Raw genomic sequence first — 7086 nt, 5'->3', positions numbered from 1 at the left:
AGCTTTAGTTTCGCGAAGTGTTCATTAATGAGTAGTTAGGTTTTTTTTGTGTGGCTTGAAGCGTCAAGGTCATTTGTTAAAAGCGTATAGTAACGCGCGCAGGTATCAGTTAACCGTCGTTAAAAGTTTGAACTTTTTCTTTTAATGTTAAGCGCGTTGTGTTTTCAGTGAGTGCATAGTTTGCGCTGAGAAGGTACGTTCCATTAGCGCGTGTCCTGTGTGGACGGAAAGAAACAGAATGTTTATGACTGGGTCGCTCGTGTGTGTTCTGGGCCACAGTGTTCTATGTTTTCTATTAAGCGTGCATGGACGCAGTTATTGGCAGACGCATTTTCTTTTGAAGTTTTTGTGAGTGCGTAAGTTATGCAAGTTTAGCTTTGTTCTTTCAAGGCGTGTCCTGCAAGGGGGAAAAAAGGGGGAAAGAAAACGTCTGCGTGAGACGCAAGTATGCGTTGTGATTGAACATGATACTTAGCAGCGCAAAATACGAAATAAAAGACAACAGTGAAAGACGAGAGGAAAGGAAAGACGAGCGCTACACTCACAACTGATTGGGATGATTGATTAGGGAGCGCAAAATTGGCGCGATTTTCATAATGTATCCCTAGAGTTCACGAGGCTGTGCAGTGGCACAAACAGGTGCGATAAGTAGTCAACCGTGAAGTGTAGGAACGTACAGTCTGTTCGTGAAGTTAGGCTGCATAAGGACTTTTGAAACGTTGGTTATTTAGAGACTTTGGTTCAGCTCTACGTATACCTTTGCTCTCTTGCAGTGCGGCATTCGGGTTTAGTTGAACTCAAAGGAACGTGAGTGCTCGCTTTGGTGGCACAAAATTTTGGGGTCGAAATTTGCAGTCCCCAGTTGAGCGGCTTATATTGAAATTTTGGTATAAGGCCTGGTGAATTAAACAGCTGATTCCGGGCGTTTGCACGCTGAGTGGTACTGTGTTGCCGTGATCGACTCTTCCGTGCCGGTTGTTGTGAGATGGTTGGAGGCATTCCGAGTTTGCAGTTGTTGCAGAACGCCAAGCCATCTTCTTGGTCACCAGCCACTCTCATCCTGACCAGCGGTTGTCAACGCTGGCCAGTCGAGATTTTCCGGGCCGTGGAGGAGCTGTTACGTTCGGCGACCAGCAGGGGCAGCGAGCTTGAAGTATCTCCTGATTGCCTGTGACGAATCGCTTCGGGAGGCTAAAAAACGTCCCGCCGGGAAAGATCAGCGGCGACACCATACCTATACACCTTTCAAAGAGTACGTGTCTCGACACTATAGGAAGAGGAGACTCTTGGAAAAGGGCCGCTACTACGACGCTTTCTCACGGCTGCTCGACAGGCCAGCTGGCCGCCAAAGCCGTTCTCCAAACAAACCCGTCGATGGCTGGCCCATTCCAGGAACAACAGACGCGTCAGTTCAAGTCAGACGCGAAGCCGCCTGTCTACGAGTGTCCCCTCCTTTCTGTGGGGGAGATAGCAGTGTGTGCCCGAGGGCACTTCTCCGAATGTGTTCGGGACTACTAAGTGGTTCATTTCGAAAGGAAAGGTTGGCGCTATCTTCTGCAGCCCTTGAGGGAGCACGGCTCAGCGCCAACGGGGAGGGGAGAGTGGGAGGAAAAGGGGGGTATAAAGGAAGGGTGTTGGTGTCGCCATGGCAGGGGCGAAGCAGACCGGCGGGCAGGAACAGGGTCACGCCATCCGGAGGGTAGGGCCTTGACAGCTGGCGTCTGGCCTGGTGTGGTCAGCCAGTCCAAGGCTGGGTGGTGGGGCAGGGCCGGAGGGCCTGCGAAGAAAGGAGCCAGCACCCATGGATGGCCGCAAGGTCATCCATGTGTGCTGGCGGTGTTAGAGAGTTGTTGAGAGCCCTGACGAGTCCAGGTACTCAACTACGCTGAGCAGGGCCGGGAGGTGGTTTCGACGGGGGAAGAGGATGTCCTCCTGTCGTGTGGTGGGAAGTCCAAGGCGGCGAAACTCCTGCAGGAGCAGTCCACGGGGTTGGTTGTGTGCCGGGCAGGCCAGCAGGAGGTGCTCCAGTGTCTCTGGCTCACCACAGGAGGCGCAGGCAGGTGAGGCGATGAGGCCAAGCCGATGGCGTCGTGCGGCTGTCCAGCAACAGCCGATTCTCAGCCGGAGTAGCAGCGAAATCTCCCTCCGTGCAAGGCCGCGTTGCGGTAGATGCCGTGGGGGGTGTCCCAAGGACACGCGCTTGTCAGGATGGGACACCTGGAGGTGCCGCTGAAGCCGGAGCCTCGTGAAGTCCGCGGCTGTGACTGCCGTACTCAAGGGGACGTCACCATGGTGGGCACTCTTGGCTAGGGCATCAGCCTCCTCGTTGTCCGGGATGCCTACATGAGCAGGGATCCAGTACAGGGACACCGGGCAACCTGCATCCTGTAGTGCCGCCAGTCACGTTGAGAGGAGAGCGACCCCCAGGCTCGCCCTCTCCGGCCTCTGCAGGCTCAGGAGGGCTGCCTTGGAGTCGCAGAAGATTGCTGCTGGAGTCTCTGGGGGTTCCTCTGTGAGCAGGTCGACAGCAAGGTGGAGGCCTGCTACCTCCGCTGCTGTGGAGCTCGCATGGGCTGGAAGGCGACACTGCCTACTCTTCTGCAGGGCAGGTATGATGCACGCCGCCGTCGACGAGCCTGTGTCGGGGACCACGAATCCATCGACGAACACCTGCAGGTGGCCCTCAAGGTCCTCGTGGAGGAGTGAGGCCGCCATGTGCTGCAATGCGCAGGTCGGTGATCGCCGCTTGGTGATGCCTGGTAGCTCCGTGGTGATGGCGATAGGAGGTCTCTGCGGTGGGGGCAGCTGCACTGTGTTGGGTGGGGGGTTCCCGATCACCTCCTCGTACAGGCAGCACAGCCGCCCCATCTGCGAGGAAAGCCGTGAGCGCAAGCGGGTCAGCAGGCCACCGCCGTCTGCAGCATGGTGGAGTCGGTCGATGTGCCGCAGGCCCTGCTGTAGGAGCAGCAGCGGCAAGGGCCACGCTCCAGCCTCGGCCGGGGTGGCAGCGACCTGCGAGTTGCGCGAAACACCTAGGCAGAGCCGAACTGCTGCCCGGTGTTGCAGCTCCAGCTTCTTCAGGCGGGGTGGTGGTAGCGCCACCAGTGGGAGGGCGTACCGCAGGCGTGAGGTGGCTGCTGCATCGAAGAGTTGCAAGGCCCACCTGGTTGTGCAGCCTGTTCGGGAAACGAAGGCGCCGGGAATTATGCCCACCCCCGCCCTCAAGGCGGACTCTTCGGTGACTCTCGACGCTCTGATTGAAGGATGATTGGACCACAGCTTGGCCAGAGGGCTTTTAAGCGGACTTTTGCGGCTCTCTGTGGTGCTTCGATCCAGTGTGCTTCGATCCAGTCATGCTAGACTGATGAGACGTAACGTTCTCCTACTTCTCATGTAAATAATGTAAATAAACCCAGTACTCTTCGTTCTCGATGAGGACCTGTTCCTCCCTTCAACAACATCATCAGCGTGAATCAGGCGGACGACGGCATGGGCCAGCTACCACTTTGGATATGCCCGACTCCAACTCTTAGAACTGGTGGCGCCCGTCTCCAACTCCTACAACTGGCGAGGCCACGACTCCCAACTCCTACACCGCTTTCTTTGGGACACCCTGCAGCGAACTTTAAAAAAGGAGCTCCCGATTAGTGCGTTTGGAATGAGGTTCTTGCCATGAGACAGAACAGCAGACGGACCGCATTGTTTCAATTTTCCGCCCTCGATACAATGTCTGCGTGTCCCACGCTGTGGGTAGGTCCGGCGGATGCTTACTGCTTTTGAGGAAGTCTATAGGGAAACAAGAAGAACGTGTACAGGCGCTCCCAGAATAATTCGGAATGCCACACACGCGGCCGCTCGCCGGCGGAGCGCGCCCGTGGAAAAAGTAGTACTGTAGCTCCCCGCCCAGACGGAACGTCGATGAAGGAAGTGAGAGAAGCTAAGTTGGATCTTTGTACGCCAGCCTGCATCTTAGGTGTACCTGTGGCTGGCGCACGCACAGACGTCCTTGAGGCAAGCGGCTCCGGCAGTGTGGCATTCGCTGTTGGCCTTGCAGGGCTGTCCAATACGTTTCCGGCGGTGGTCTGTAGCTTGTCGCAGGTCTTGCCGTCCAGCGAGCGGACCAACTCGAGAGCACAGTCGCCGATCAGATGGTCCGTGCAGACGCCGTTCAGCAGGGCGAAGACGCACTGCTCGGAGTAGTCGCAGGGCTAGCCGAGGCCGGTGGCGGTGCGGCAGGTCAGGTGCTTGGACTTAGGCTCACGGGCTCGGATAGCTTGTAGAGGTAGCGGCCCTCGCTGCGCGAGGCCCCGCGAGGCTCGCGCTGGGCGTTGCTCGTGCACGTGTCCTCGAAGATGGAACCAAGCGCGATGGTTGCCGTGGTGACCGGCACGTCGATAGGGCCGTGCATACAAAGACAAACTTGCCGTTGTCGGAGCGAAGCCTCTCCCGTTGGTTGATGGCGATCTTGGAGATCTTAACGGGGACGTCGTTCTTCACGGTGTTCAGGGTAGGGCGGTTGATGAAGTTCTCCAGGAGACGGTCGTGTACGGTCCAGGTGATTGTGGCGTAGTACTTGTACAGGCGCGAGAGCTGTGGGCCCCTGAGAGGAGGTTACCAGTGTGCGGGATTGCGCGCGCTGTGGGCAGCGCATCGATGCATCACTCGAGGTTGAGCCGCGCAGGCCGGGTTGTATGTAACCACCTTTGCAGGCTGAAGGGTTGTTCGAAAGTAATCCCCCGAGGGGGACGGCGGGGTTAGCGGAGCTTCTCCCAAGCGAGCACCCCTGAAGAAAGCCGGGCGTCTGGCCGGGGGTCGCTTGTGCTCGATTTGTATTCCGGTGGGTAACCGGCGGCCGCCTGGTTTCGAACCCGCGAACTCCCGCAGCCGAGGCGGGCACTCCACGACGAGGTCACGGCTGCGGTGACTTACGGCGCTGCAGCTTTCCAATATCGAACACGGCGCTGGATCGTTGGTAGGACAAGTCAGGCTTAGCTGCTGCACGGGCGCCCGATGGAACGGTCCCTCGAGCAGAGCCCGCTGACGGTCCGCATCGTAAGGGGCCGCGGGCCGTAGGCTGTTGGCGTTCCCGAGCCGAAACTGGTCCTCGTAGAAGTCGCCCGAACCATCAGGGCTAGGGTCAGGCCAGTCAGCGCTAGGCGCCGGGCCATGATCCGAGGAGTGAGAGTAGCTGACGTGTCACCGCTCCGCGTGGCCGGCGTGTTCGTACCGTGACCGCGCGCTCGCACCGTGGCCGGCGTGCTCGTACCGTGGCCGGCGTTCTCGTACCGTGGCCGGCGTGCTCGTACCGTGGCCTGGTTAGCGCCGTGGCCGGTGAGCGCCGTTGCCGGTGAGCGCCGTGGCCGGTGAGCGCCGTGGCTTGGTGAGCGCCGTGGCCGGTGCGCGTCGTGGCCGATCACGTCCGGGTCACCATTGTAGGAAGAACATGACGGCGGCGAACGAGCCGTGCCGTCGTTCCTACTGAGAAGGCGGCCAGCCGAGCGGAGGCCGCCACGACCAGCGTCTCAAGCTCCTGGAACAACACTGCGCGTGCCGAGCTTGCGCTTCGAGCACGCGCTGCATTTCTTTTTATTGTTTACTTCCTTGACAGTCGGCGCGAAGGCACTGGTTGGGACCGCCGACCAAAGCGCCGCGCGTTGCAGCGTCGGTGGGCGCTACAGTACCATGGCCTGCGCGTGCGCGGTCTCCCTAGCGAGCAAGCGTGGCTCCCCAGTGCATCCAGTTTGCGTTGTGTTGCGTTGCTGCAAAACGATAGCCCTAGGTGCCCTTTAACGTTTTGTCAGGGGGAGGGGGGGGGGACTGGGCCGGTGGTGTCCGTGACGAGCTGTGTCTGCGCTTGCACGCGCGTTGGAGCATAAGCGCTCGTGTGCATGCATGGTTGTGTGCTTGGGCGCCTTTTTCATTTTTAATGTTGGCGGTATTTATCATTTTCTCAGATTGCAATTTATTTATTAGCATTGCTCAGATTCCAGATTCCGTGATTTATTGGCGCACAATATATGCGAACCACGTAACGTGGCGCGCAAATAAATGACTGGAGTCGTGAAGAGTTTATTAGAGTGCCCTTTGCATGAAGTCACTTCCTGTGCGTGAAATTGGCCTTGATGAACGTGCCGTCTTATTTCATTTTGTAAACTGTTTTATTGCCACTATCGCAGACACACCTGTTAAGGAAGCGGTCACGTAATAGTCGAAATTGTCATCGTATTACGAAGCTAGTAGTAACACGGATCGGGAGATAATTTAACAAGAACTAATACTTCGCTGGACAGGCTAACACGGTTGAAAATAAGGCAGCGATGCCATTGTAGCCAAGCCGCCACACTCGCACGTAATCACGCAAAGCATTGCTTTCTCCCAGACGGGATGCAGAACATGGCGAGAATACGCTGCAAGGAGTCCAGAAGCCACTATTTATAGATTACTGTGCTACAGACATTCATCCGCCACGCCCCCATTGCACAATGGTAAAGGGCAGCGCTTGAAGCAAGACAATGCCAATCTGGATGCACTAGAGAGCGAAACTTGCTCACTAGGGAGACCGCGCATGCGCAGATCTTGCCTGTGTTTATCGGCCGGCGTGCTCCGCCGACAAGCAGCTGCGTGTCCGGCGTTCCGAATTATTCTGGGAGCACCTGTACATGTTGATGACACGGAGAGGCTGATCGTCTGCGATTTTTTATTTTGTAACGCAAGCTGGCGAGGGATTTGTTTTTATGCTCCCACAATAGAGAAAGATCGGAAAATATTTTTTGAAAGTGTGAGTACGTTTCTTTCCTGTGAGGAAATAATTATTTTCCTTGGGGATTTTAATTGCGTATGTGCTCCTGAAGATAGGGCGAGACAGCAACCTTTACGTGATTAATGTGCTATGGTTTTAAACTATGCAGGTGATGAACCCGAATTAGAAGATATCGGTAACGTCTTGTATAATTTCACGACTTATACGCTTTACCACCCGCCGGGGTGGCTCAGTCAGCTAAGGCGTTGCGCTGCTGAGCACAAGGTTGCGGGATCGAATCCCGGCCCCGGCGGCCGCATTTCGATGGAGGCGAAATGCAAAAACGC

The sequence above is a fragment of the Dermacentor silvarum genome, chromosome 1, assembly GCF_013339745.2.
Source record: "Dermacentor silvarum isolate Dsil-2018 chromosome 1, BIME_Dsil_1.4, whole genome shotgun sequence".
Lineage (NCBI taxonomy): Eukaryota > Metazoa > Arthropoda > Arachnida > Ixodida > Ixodidae > Dermacentor > Dermacentor silvarum.
This window is presented reverse-complemented; position numbering follows the sequence as displayed.